This window comes from Pristis pectinata, chromosome 26 (assembly GCF_009764475.1).
Source record: "Pristis pectinata isolate sPriPec2 chromosome 26, sPriPec2.1.pri, whole genome shotgun sequence".
Lineage (NCBI taxonomy): Eukaryota > Metazoa > Chordata > Chondrichthyes > Rhinopristiformes > Pristidae > Pristis > Pristis pectinata.
Window position 1 is genome coordinate 31,370,165 of NC_067430.1, and position 12,610 is coordinate 31,382,774.

General features: G+C 46.4%; 1 protein-coding gene across 1 annotated transcript in view; it reads left to right on the top strand.

Annotated features, from left to right (window-relative positions):
* Window positions 1-12,610, top strand: part of LOC127583277 (uncharacterized) — a 136,942-nt gene that overhangs the window by 120,682 nt on the left and 3,650 nt on the right. The window contains exon 6 of the mRNA XM_052039062.1: window positions 10,231-10,320. The gene's annotated coding sequence lies outside the window, so the exon portion shown is untranslated. The remainder of the gene's footprint in view (window positions 1-10,230; window positions 10,321-12,610) is intronic.

Sequence of the window (12,610 nt, forward strand, 5' to 3'; positions counted from 1 at the left end):
AGAGAAATGAAAGTCTGTTTGCTGGCAGTCTGGGAATGAAATGTGGGAGATTCCTGCAAACTTTAAACCTTCGCTCAGTTGCAGGAATAAAATCTAATTATAATTCCTTTGTTTTGCAGATCCGTATCAGGATGAATGTTATTACAGGAAAATCTTTTGTCACAAGAAAGCAATCTGTAGGCTGGACTTGGTGACCCAGCTGTTTTACTGTCAATGCCTGCCTGGATATACTGGTGATGGAATGAATAACTGCCAGGGTGAGGTCACCACGCTGAAGGCAGTCAGTGTACTTAGTGTATTAGTCAATAAAATGTTGAATCCTTTTTGGTTAATAATAATGAGAATCAAAATACCGTGGGTGGGCATCTGAAATAAAAGCTGAACGTGCTGTGGATATACAGCAGGTCAGGCAGCATCTGTGGAGCTAGAAAGAGGGTCAACGTTTCAGGTCAATGATCTTTGACCAGAACTGGGAAATAAAACAAGTTTTACCTTGCCAAAAGGGGGAGAGTAGTGAGAGGTAATGTGAAGGACGGTGCTGAGGCAGAGAGCCGGAGGAACTGACTGATGCTGGTGGTGGTGATGGCAGAGAGAGGGTGGTGACTGAGGAGCTGGAGACATGAAACCTGAAATACCAACAAGAGAGGGGGACAAACAGCTGAGTGTTGGCACCGTGAGGCTCCAGACTGGAGATGCCAAGTATCTGAAATTGGAGGTGAAAATCTATCTTCCAGTTTTGTGCCTTACCCTGAACTATCAACTCCTTAACACCAAGGAAACTGGAGTTCATCAAATAAGTTAGTCAAATCTTTGAGTTGGGGAGAAAGTTATGTGGTAAACATTGTCTGATGCTCTCAGGTAACTTTCTGAAGAAGGGTCCTGACCCGAAACGTTGACCGCCTGCTTTTCTCCACGGATGCTGCCCGGCCCGCTGAGTTCCTCCAGCATCATCGTGTTTTTCATCTAGATTCCAGCATCTGCAGTCCTTTGTTTCCCTTGGATCTGCAACAGTCCTTTTGGCTAAAGAAAGATTTCTGCAGAGGCGTTTGTGACCTCTGGTTGTCCCAGTGAGCAATGAATTATTGCTGGAGACACAAGAGACTGCAGATGCTGGAATCTGGAACACAAAATAAACTGCTGGAAAAAGTTGGGGGAGGAGGGGTGGTCAGGCAGCATCTGTGGAGGCAGATGGATGGTCAATGTTTTGGCCGAAGCCCTGAACACCTTGATCATCCTTTTCCCTCCACAATTGCCGCTTGATCTGTGGAGACATTAACAACATTTAAAAGACTCTTGGACAGGTACAAGGATAGGAAAGGTTTGGGGGATATGGACCAAACATGGGCAAGTGAGACTAGCTTAGGTGGGAATCTTGGTCGGCATGGACCAGTTGGGCTGAAGGGCCTGTTTCCATGCTGTATCACTCCATGACTCTGTGATCTGCTAATTTCTTCCAGCAGTTTATTTTTTGCTACAATGAATTATTGTTGGGGTGGTCACAATGTAGGAAAAGCATTGTGCAGGAATGTTGAGCCATAGCTCAGTGGGCAGCCCTCTTCCCTCTGTATTGGAAGGTTGGAGGTCAGGTCCTGCTTTAGGGACCTGAGAACGACAGTCCAGTCTGATGCTCCACTGCTGGTTTTCAGATGAGATGTCAACCGAGGCCCCATCTCTCAAAAATCTCATGAGGTTATTTCGAAGAAAAGTAGGGACATTGTACCTAATGTCCTCTCAATATATGTCCCTTAGCATTGACACCTTACCTGGTCACTGTAACATTGCTTTTAGGTGGACTTCTGCTGTGCACAGATTGGCTGCTGTAGTTACAACAGTGACTGCACACCAGAAGTGCTTCATTGGCTGTGCAGTATTATGGTATGTCCTTAGGGTGTAAACAGTGCAGTATAGTTGCTGGTTTTCTCATCTCGTATTGCAGAGTGAGATTCCCAACACTCCTCAGCACCTGAGCTCAGGAAAGCTGTTTACTGGCCAGCAGAACTGGAGCTGCAAACAGTGCACCTGTGCCATTAGAAGCTGGGCTAAGATTCTGACGTTCACTTTGGAAAGGGTGTCGCTGGCTCAAAGGCTGAGGAGGTCCATCCTGACTTTGATCCAGGATGGCAGATGTTGGAAATCTGAACACAAATCAGGAAATGCTGGAGATGTTCAACAGGCCAGGCAGAAACTGTGGAGAAAGATGCAGAGTGATCGTTTCGGTTTGATGACCTTTCACCCGGACATCTCACCACAGGTGCTGCCTGACCTGCTGGGACTTCCCACCATGTGCTGTTTACTGACTGACTTTGAACCTGAATCTTAGAATTGTACAGCCAGCAAACATCATGCTTGTTAACTTTAGCATAAGAAATCCAAACTGCACGGTGTGCAGGAGTTGATCCTCACAGTTTGCTTTTGTTTTGTTTATGTGTGCAGAACCTGAGGGCCTGATTACAGTGTCGGATCTGGGAAGCTGCAGCAGAACAGAAGTCCAAACTTGCCTCATAACAAAACCAGTCGGAGGAAACATAACCTTCAGTGTCTCTGTGTCTGGTTATAAACCGGAGCACATTGCTTGGTTTAAATTTTATGCTTCTCAAGGACCAATTTTTCACAGGTATACAGGCTGCAAAGGAGCAGGTGAATAAACCACAAATTTATACCAACTCGTATTTTTCTTTCCCCATTGGATGGGATGTCCAATGTAGCCTAGAGGGCATAGGGTTAAGGTGAGAGGGGAGAGAACTAATAGGAACATGTTCACGGGGTGGTCAGTGTATGGAGTGAGCTGCCAGAGGAACTGGTTGAGGCAGGGACACTCCCCCTCCCACACTGACATGTCTCTCCACGGCCTCCTCTACTGCCACGTTGAGGCCAGATGCAGGTTGGAGGAACAACGCCTCATATTCCGCCCTGGGAGTCTCCAACCTGATGTCATCAACATTGATTTCTCCAACTTCCGGTAACCACTCCCCTTCTTTTTCTTCTCCTCCCCCCCCCCAACTCCTTTGTCGGCCCTTATTCCTGTGGCTCCCTTCCCCCGCCTTGATGACCTGCCCATCTCCTCCCCTCCCCTCCCCCATCCTTTATTCCATGGTCCACTGCCCTCTCCGACCGGATTCCTTCTTCTCCAGCCCTTTGCCACTTCTACCCATCACCTCCCAGCTTATTACATCTCACCCCCTCCCCCACCCACCTACCTTCCCCCCCTCACCTGAACTCACCTGTCCCCTGCCTGCGTGTGCTCCTCCCCTCCCCCCACCTTCTTATTCTGGCTTCTGCCCTCTTACTTTCCAGTCCTGATGAAGGGTCTCGGCCCAAAACATTAACTGTTTATTTCCCTTCATAGATGCTGCCTGACCTGCTGAGTTCCTCCAGCACTTTTTGTGTATTGAGACAGGTACATTGACAACATTTAAATGACACTTGGACAGGTACATGGATAGGAAAGGTTTAGAGGGATAGGGGACAAACGTGGGAACATGGGACTAGCTTAGACGGGAATCTTGGTCAGCATGGACTGGTTGGACTGAAGGGCCTGTTTCTGTGCTGTGTGACTGTACTTAATTCATGGTATTTTGCAAAGTCTACTCTCTCAGTGCCAATGGGGCTGTGATTGGTGATATGGTCTTCATATCAGGATAACTAAAAATTCAATTCTAGAATAATCAGAAAGCAAAATCTACAGATGCTGTAAATCTGAAATAAAAATACTCAGCAGGTCAGGCAGCATCTGCAGAGTGAAGTAGAGTTAATGTCTGGGGTCACCGACCTTTCATCCTGATTTGTGGATCTTCCAGCTGAGCCGTCATGAAGTGTTGCCGTAGTATGTGCTCCAGTGGATTTCTTTGCTCATGCTACAAGCAAATGTGTTGCTTTAGTTTCCCATGTGGTCTCTTGCCTCTGGTTTAGGATTCTATCACTGGATCCTTAGTGTAGAGAAAGGATAATCTCCCATGAAACCGGCACTAACACAGTCCCCTCGGTCTAAAAGTCTGGAAATCTTTAGTGATCCCAAAATTAAAACTGAGCCCTTGGGCCAAATACCAGGAGACTAAAAGTTGATTTATCTATTTTCCAGCTGTGTACCATCCAGGCATGAAATTCAACAGTACTTCAGTTCTGTAATCTGTTTAATCTTGGAGCAGATTGGCTGAGTGATCCTGGGGTGTGGGAGGGGAGAGTGAAGGCTCAGAGTTCCACTGGGGGTAATGAAGGAATTGTGGCTGCTGATGGAACTCCTGGGTGCTTGTTTATGTTGATTCAAAATGGCTTTGGGTATATCCTGATGCAAAAGTGGCAGAAAAACCAAGAAACCAAGACCAATCCATCTTCGAGAACAAGGTCCTATCAGCAAGGCCACCTTCACCGTCCTGGTGGTACCCAGCTCATCCGATAGACCCTCTAAACCACAAGCAGAGCGAGTCTGAGCTCTGTTCTGCTAACGTGGAACCAGGGGCTTGGGAAATGATCCCCTGCCATTGCACCCAAAGGGAGGAGGTGTGGAGCTGGAGGTGAAGACTGGGAGCAGTGGGTGTGTGACTAATGCAAAAATCAAAACCATTCCCTGTTAGCGTTGGACTCTGCCTATCAGGGCAGGTCTGGAAAAATGAAAAAAATCCACAGCAAAAGGTAAATGATCTGGTGATGAGCTGTTGCAGCAGAGATAATGGCGGTAGGGTGGTGGTGGTGAAAGAGAGAGAGAGGGTCACTGAGGGAGCAAGGTGAGAGATTCAGGTAAAGAAATATCTTAAGGTACGTCTTTGTCAGCACACTTGTGGAATTAGTGGCTCACATGAAAACCATGTCAAAGTTTAACTGGTAAAATGTTGAAAGGGAAAGTGATAGAAGGTTGTGGAAGCCACACACCCAGCATTAACTGGTTGCACCACGTGATTTGTTCCTGGGATGTAGTTCTAATGCTGACCATCTTTTCCCACAGTTACAGGAGAAGACTGACTCCTCCTGCTGAGCTGCTTCCCGGGATTCTGCTGAAGAGCCGGAACCTAGCCATGGAGCTGGTCAATGTCAGCGAGGACGATTTCTACCCCAACAGGTTCTGGGTCGAGTTTGAAAGCGAGATTTTTAAACAGATGGAAAGTGCAATAGAACCATATGATGATGCCCCATTTGAGTTACTGAATCCCACACGGATACGCTATTATTTTGTTCTTGACAGCCCTCCGATTGGTAAGAACAATTCTGTCCCATCCCACGTTTATTGGGATCAAACTTAGTAAACCAAAGCAGAACTGTCCATCCCAGTAACTGAGGATACTGAGAAACACTGAACACAGATGAGAAATGAAACCCAGTTGTTAATTAACTTTTAGTAGAATTTAAAATACTTTCAAAATTAGTTTTATAGAATTTGAAATAAATGCAATAGTTTATCAGCTCACAATGTGTCATTTTTGAATTCTCCAGCAAACCAGCTGCCAGGAACTTACCAGGAAGCTGCTCCTCTGCATTTGACTGTTTCTCAATGTCTCTGAATCAGAATCAGATTTGTTATCACCGACTTACATGATGTGAAATTTGTTGTTTTGTGGCAGCACTACAATGCAAAAACTTTTAGAAGTTCTTAAACATGTTTTCCACTAAAGCCTCGCCAGAAAAGTTTCCCAAATTTGTCTCACAGCTCACTTTGAGAAGGAGGTAAATTGACAGTTAATCTTGCAACTAATTTCAACAAATTTTTTTTTAAATTGTCCACTGAATTTTTATTCACAAAATTAATTTTGATTCCTTTTGTTTACTTCCTTATTTTTGGTTATTATTGAATATTGCTGACTAGCCGGTTAAAACTTGCTTTTTCATAAGTCCTTGAGAGTTTCTCATTGGTGCTGTTTCTGATGGCTGAGTGTGGGCTGGAGGTTCGCTCTGTACGTCTACCTAAGCCCCCATTTCAAAGACTAAATGTGAACCCAGCTAAAACTGTGCTGCCCCTCTCCTGAGCCACACCGAGGGTCAGTGAGCACCCGTTGACCCTGTGCTCACTGACTCACACCAGCTCCTGGCTATGTGACGCCCTGATTTAAATATCCTCAGCCTTGTGTTCAAATCTCTCCTCGGCCTTGCCTCTTCCTGCACTGCTGTCTCCTCCCCCTCTCCAGCCTGTGTGTCCCTCTACCAAACAGCAGCGAGGGGTGAGGGAAATGAGGGTGGGGAGGGGTTGAAGAGAAAGAGAGAGTGGGGTGTGGAGAGAAGGGATGGGGACAGAGCAGTGTTACAGGCTGCAATGGAAGCACTTGGTGAGTTAGATTTCTGCCTCTAAGATGATTACATCTGGCGTATGGGGGGGGGGGTGAGTGAGGGTGGTTCTAGATAAAACAGGAAATGCCAGTGTTGGGGAGTGTGAACCCTTTCACACTTCCTACATGGACGGGAATGTTCCAGGTTTGCTGGCTGCTTTCTGCCAGTGATTTTACACACTCAGACACGAGTACAGTGGTAGAGCACAAACCTACAGTGGTCCCAGTGCACTGACACTGTTGCCTGTCTGCTGAATCAGACTGGGTCCAGTGTAGGGGCAGCAGATCCAGTGGGTGCAGTGGAAAAGAGGGAGCCATCTCCATTTTTTTCTCGAAAGATTTGAAGGGGACCTGAGGGGCAACTTTTTCACCCAGAGGGTGGAACAAGCTGCCAGAGGAAGTGGTAGAGGTGGGTACAATTACGACATTTAAAAGACATTTGGACAGGTACATGGATAGAAAGGTTTAGGGGGATATGGGCCAAACGCGGGCAAATGGGACTAGCTCAGGAAGGCGACTTGGTCAGCGTGGACCAGTGGGCTGAAGGGCCTGTATCTGTGCTGTATCACTCTGACTCTATGACTCAATTTTGGTAAAAGTTGAATTATTTTAAGTATCCTTAAAATTTTGGGGTTTAGATTTAAATTATTGTAATTTAAAAAACATTAACCTTGATTTTTAATTGTATTTTGATGTCTTAATTATTCAGACATACTTTGCCAGGTTTGACAGCTGGCTAAACTTGAGAGGGGTGGGGATGGTGGTTTAGACAGTTGTCAAACTTTTCTCAGCAGTGTTGTGGGTGGCACATTCCGGCCCACCCATGTGTCCATACTGCATTGTGGAAGGACTCGTCACTGATCAGGGCTTTGACGTTCAGGATCTGGGAGTCCCAGGGGACACCGGAAATCACCAAAGGTAAATACAGACTCTGTAGTTCAGTGGTGAACAAAAGGGGACTGAGCACTGTAGGAAGTGTTACGCCCGCATCCAGCGTTAGGGGTAGTATTGCCCTTTCTTATGTTACCACGAGGAAGAAGAGAGGCTCAAATAAAACCTGGTTAAAAGTGGAAAGGACAGGAAGCATCATCTTCAGTAGATGGGTTTAGGGGTCAGAGATTTATAGTGATCTTGTTGAGTTTATTTACATCTATCTCACTGGAGAAATGGGTGGTGTGAAATATTTGGTTGTGCAGATGTCTTACTTGGCATTAATGAAGACTTCTTGTTCTTTAGATATTGGAGAATATTTAATAGGAGATATTGTCCAAATGCACATAACACCCTACTTGGCAATCTCAGAGACAGCGTTTGTTCGATGGTTCAAGGAGCCCTCCGAACTCTCACAGTTTAGGGAAAATGTCAGTGTATTAGCTGGTGGAACTGAGGGCATTTTAATCAATGGGATCAGGTAAGACTAAATTGAAGATATGAAAAGATAGCTGAATATGTCAAAGTTGAGTTTACTGTCAGATGCACAATTCCATGTGTGCATGGGTGCAATGAAAAACTTACTTGCAGCAGCACCACGGGCACAGAGCATCATATTAGCAGCATTCACAAGAAGAAACATAAATTCAATATAAACTATACATGATTTTTACAAGAAAGAACATAATTAGAACAAAAAACAAAGTACATTTAGAATATGTACAAATCTATTGCACACCCTTGATTTAAATTTGCAGCATTCAATTGAATACAAGCTCCAATTCATTCTGCAAACTCTTGTTTTATGAACGTTTACTGTCTAACTGTTTGGGTGACCACATTATTCCTACAGAATAAATTTTGGGAAATCTGTGAAGAGACATGTCAGTTGTATCACTGATCTGCTCTGATTACAGCTGTGGCTCAGTCCATGAACAGAGCTAATCGTACTGATGGGTGAACACATTTTATTGTGCTCTTATCAGGACCTTAGTTGACCAGAATGTAAATGCTGTCACAAGGAAGCACAATGCTGTACAATTACACCCTGCATCTGACTCCAGGCTCCTGCTGACACCTCTTTCCTGCTGACAAGTGGTTAGAAATCCAAGGGGTTGGCTGACTGGAGATTGTGATTTAGTCTATGCAATGTTCATGGAATTTAATTGGAAAGTGTGAGATTTCCCACAAAGCCATAGAGTGGGCATCCACTAGCTAATGGGAAGAGTTTGATTATGACCTCCCTGTTTCAGACGATGGAGACAAGTGTCCTTAGTCACTGAATCCACCTACTACCTGCTGTTATCTTCAGAGAAGAATACCTGCCACCTGACTGGCGTATCTCACCACATTACAGTTCCTCAACACCATTGCTTACTTTTTGCTCTTAATATTATCTGTAATTTTCAGGGACGAAGAATTTGGCCACATCCGCGCAGTTGTTTATGATTTTACAGAGAAAGTCCCTGGGAAGGTGGCTGTAGCACAAAGACTGTTTGAAGTCAGGAAAGGTATGGAAACTGGTTCCATTCCCCTCATTTCCACATCTCGTACTGACGAGGATGTGTACGTGGTGTGATTCAGGCAACCACTTCACAAGAAGAGTGGATTGGGCTGAATTGTGGTGTGTTCCTTTCATTATAATCTTCTGTGTATTTTACAATTACACACAAAACACAAGCTGTGTTAATCTATCCACTGTGTGAAGTATCCACTGTGAACCTTCCAGACCCAACCTGGCCCATCCCCTCTACACCTCCATAATCTGATGTCATCCAGAACTCTGCCACTGAGCCCCATTCACCCGGCACCACTGTGCATGCCGACCTACATTCCGAGACCTGTTTGTAAATCTGTCCATGGTCTCACTCCCCCTTCCTGCCTCCCTAATCTCCTCCAGTCCCACAGCACTCTGCTGTATCCCACTCCCTCCTGATCATCCAGAGTTTAATCACTCCGCCACTGGTGGCCATATTCTTCAGCTGCCTGGGCCCCCAGCTCTGGGGTTCTCTCCTAAATCTCTTCCCTCTTCTTTCAATACTTCTTAAATCCTGCCTTTCCAACTCGGGTTATATCAGTCAATTTTTGTTCAGTTGTCATCCCCAGCAAGCTCCTTGGGAGTGTTTTGCTAAATTAAAGCTTTTGTAAAATACAATTGTTGTTTTCTTGTGGGGATATTTGAGATGTTAACCAATTATTCTCTAGTGGTCATGTCAGCTGAAGGATAAACGTTGGTGGAGACACCAGGAGAATATTGAACCCTGCTTAGAGACTGGTGGTCTGCCATGGAATTTCTGGTGGTCTCTCAGACAGGGTTGGCTTTAGGATGATGTCTCATCTGAACTTTCCTCAAGGAACTGCAGCTTCCATTACTGCACCAGACATTATCCTGACCTTGTCCTGGAGTGGAAATTAACCCCTTAATTTGCAAATCCTGTCATGGCCTGGATTAGAGGACTTTAGATATGAGGAGAGGTTGGACAGGCTGGGCTTGTTTTCCCTGGAGCGAAGGAGGCTGAGAGGTGATCTGATGGCAGTATAAGAGCCATAGATAAGGTGGACAATCAGAATCTTTTCCCCAGGGTCGGAGCATCAAAAACGAAGGCAGAGGTTTAAGGAGAGAGGGAGTTTTAAAGGGGATCTGAGGGGATGTTTTACACAGAAGGGGGTTGATATCTGGAACGTGCTGCCAGGGGAAGGGGTGGAATCAGGTACAATCTCTACATTTAAGGGACATTTAGACAGGCATTTAACTAGGCAAGGTGTAGAAGGATATGGTCTAATCTGGGCAAATGAGATTTGTGTAGGTGGGCAAAAGCTTGGCATGGAGGTGTGGGCCAGAGGGCCTGTTTCTGTGGTGTGACTGTAGGACTCTGACCCAGGAAGGGTATGACGTGGGCTGGATCTTAACCCAGTCACGAAAAGTAAAGGAAGTTTTTTCATCACTGTTCATTTTAATTTGTTTCCACGTTGCATGTTTCATGATTAATGTTGATAGTTTCTATAACCACCATGTTACAGATGTTCTTAATCTTTTGATGGCCTACAGACGTAACGAAGACCTGTGCAGAGAGCATTAGGAGCACTCACAGCTGCAAATGCAATGATGGGTTTGAAGGGAACGGTGTTCACTGCTTGGGTGAGTATTTTCCTGGAGTGATCCTTGGATAGAATCAGAGAATGATATGACACAGAAGGAGGTGATTCCCCATTGTGCTGCCCAGACCACTTTAATCCCTCTCCCTTGCCCTCCCCTTCACTTCAGTTTTTGTACCATTCCTTTTGGAAAGTTCCTGTTGATTCTCCCTCGCAGGCAGCTGGTTCCTGGACACCACCACCCTCCACATCCTAACCAGCCCCTTCTGTTCCCTTGGGTTCACCTGCCAATCACCTTATATCTACGTTCCCCCCCGATGTTACTCACCCTGAGACAGTTCCCTTCATCATTACATCAAAGTCACTCCAACAAACCTGGTCCTCTCAGCAGAAGACAGCACACTCACTGCCCTCCCACCAGTGAATGGAGCGAGGATTGTGGAGCCTCAGCTGGTCTCTAGGGCACTAGGAGACTGAGCAGTCACATCAGTGCTGTGGTGCATTATTGTGTCATCAGTAATGACAACGTGCTGATATGCATCATCTGGGGAGAAAAGTTGAATGTGTTTTCAGGGTTTGACCAGGTTTATCCAAGAACACCGTGGGAGGTGAGAGAAGAAATCGCGGGAGCCTTGGCTGAAATATTTGCATCATCGTTATTGATGGGTGAGGTGATGGTAGACTGGAGGGTGGCTAACGTTGTGCCTTTATTTAAGAAGGATGGCAAAGAAAAACCTGGCAACTACTGTATAACATCTGTGGTGGGTAAGTTACTGGAGAGGATTCTGAGGGATAAGATATACGTACATCTGGAAAGACAGGGGTTGATTAGAGGTAGTCAGCATGGCTTTGTGCGTGGGAGATCATGTCTTACAAACTTGATTGAATTTTTTGATGAGGTGACCAAGAAAGTCGATGAGGGCAGGGTGGCAGACATGGTTTATATGGACTTCAGTAAGGCCTTTGATAAGGTTCCACATGGTAGGCTGCTCTGGAAGGTAAGATCGCATGGGATCCAGGGAAAGCTGGTTAATTGGAGACACATGAAAAACACTCTGATGCTGGAGGAACTCAGCAGGCCAGGCAGCATCCGTGGAGAAAAGCAGGCGGTCGATGTTTCGGGTCAGGACCTTTCTTCAGGACTGAAGATAGGAAAAGGGGAAGCCCAATATATAGGAGGGAAAAGCAGAGCAGTGATAGGTGGACGAAAGAGGGGAGGTGGGGTGGGCACAGGGAGGTGATAGGTAGATGCAGGTAAGAGATGGTGATGGGCAGGTGCGGGGGAGGTGGGGAGAGCAGATCCACCGGGGGATGGGTCACAGGTAAGGAGAGAAAGAAAAACAAAAGGAGGCCAGGAAAGGGAAGAAGAGAAGAAGCCTGGCGGGGGGGGGAGGGTGTGGGGAAGGGGGGTGGGGATTTCCTAAAGTGGGAGAATTCAATGTTCATCCCATTAGGCTGCAAGGTTCCAGACGGAAAATGAGGTGCTGTTCTGTTTGCGCTTGGAATTCTCCCGGCAGTGGAGGAGGCCGAGGACTGACGTATCAGTGATAGTGTGGGAGGGGGAGTTGAAGTGACCGGCTCCTTGCTCCTGCACTCTGTCCGTAACCGCGGACTAGGTGACCGTTTTGCAGAACGCCTGCGCTCTGTCTGTAACCGTGATCTGCATCTCCGTTGCCAGTCACTTCAACTCCATACCTGTGAGCCATCTCCCGGTGGATCTGCTCTCCCCACTGCCCCCACACCTGCCGATCACTATCTCTTACCTGCATCTACCTATCAGCACCACGTGCCCACCCCGCCTCCCCTCTTTTGTCCACCGGCATCGTAGTGTTTTTCATCTAGATTCCAGCATCTGCAGTCCTTTATTTCTCTAATTGGATACACAATTGGCTTGACGGTAGGAAGCAGACGGTGATGGTGGAAGGTTGTTTCTGGGACTGGAGGCCCGTGACTAGTGGTGTGCCTCAGGGGTCGGTGCTGGGCCCATTGCTGTTTGGCACAGTTAGTAAGTTTGCAGATGACACTAAAATAGGTGGAAGAGTGGACAGTGAAAAAGGTTATTAAAAATTACAGGGGGATCTTGATCAGCTGAGTAAGTGGGCCGAGGAATGGCAGATGGAGTTTAATTCGGATAAGTGCGAGGTGTTGCATTTTGGAAAGTCAGATCCAGGTTGGACTTTTACAGTGAACGGCAGGGCCCTGGGGAGTGTTGTAGAGCAGAGGGACCTTGAAGTACAAGTACCTGCTTCACTGAAAGTGGAGTCACAGGTAGACAGGGTGGTGAAGAAGGCTTTTGACATGCTGGCCTTCATCAGTCAGGGCATTGAGTACAG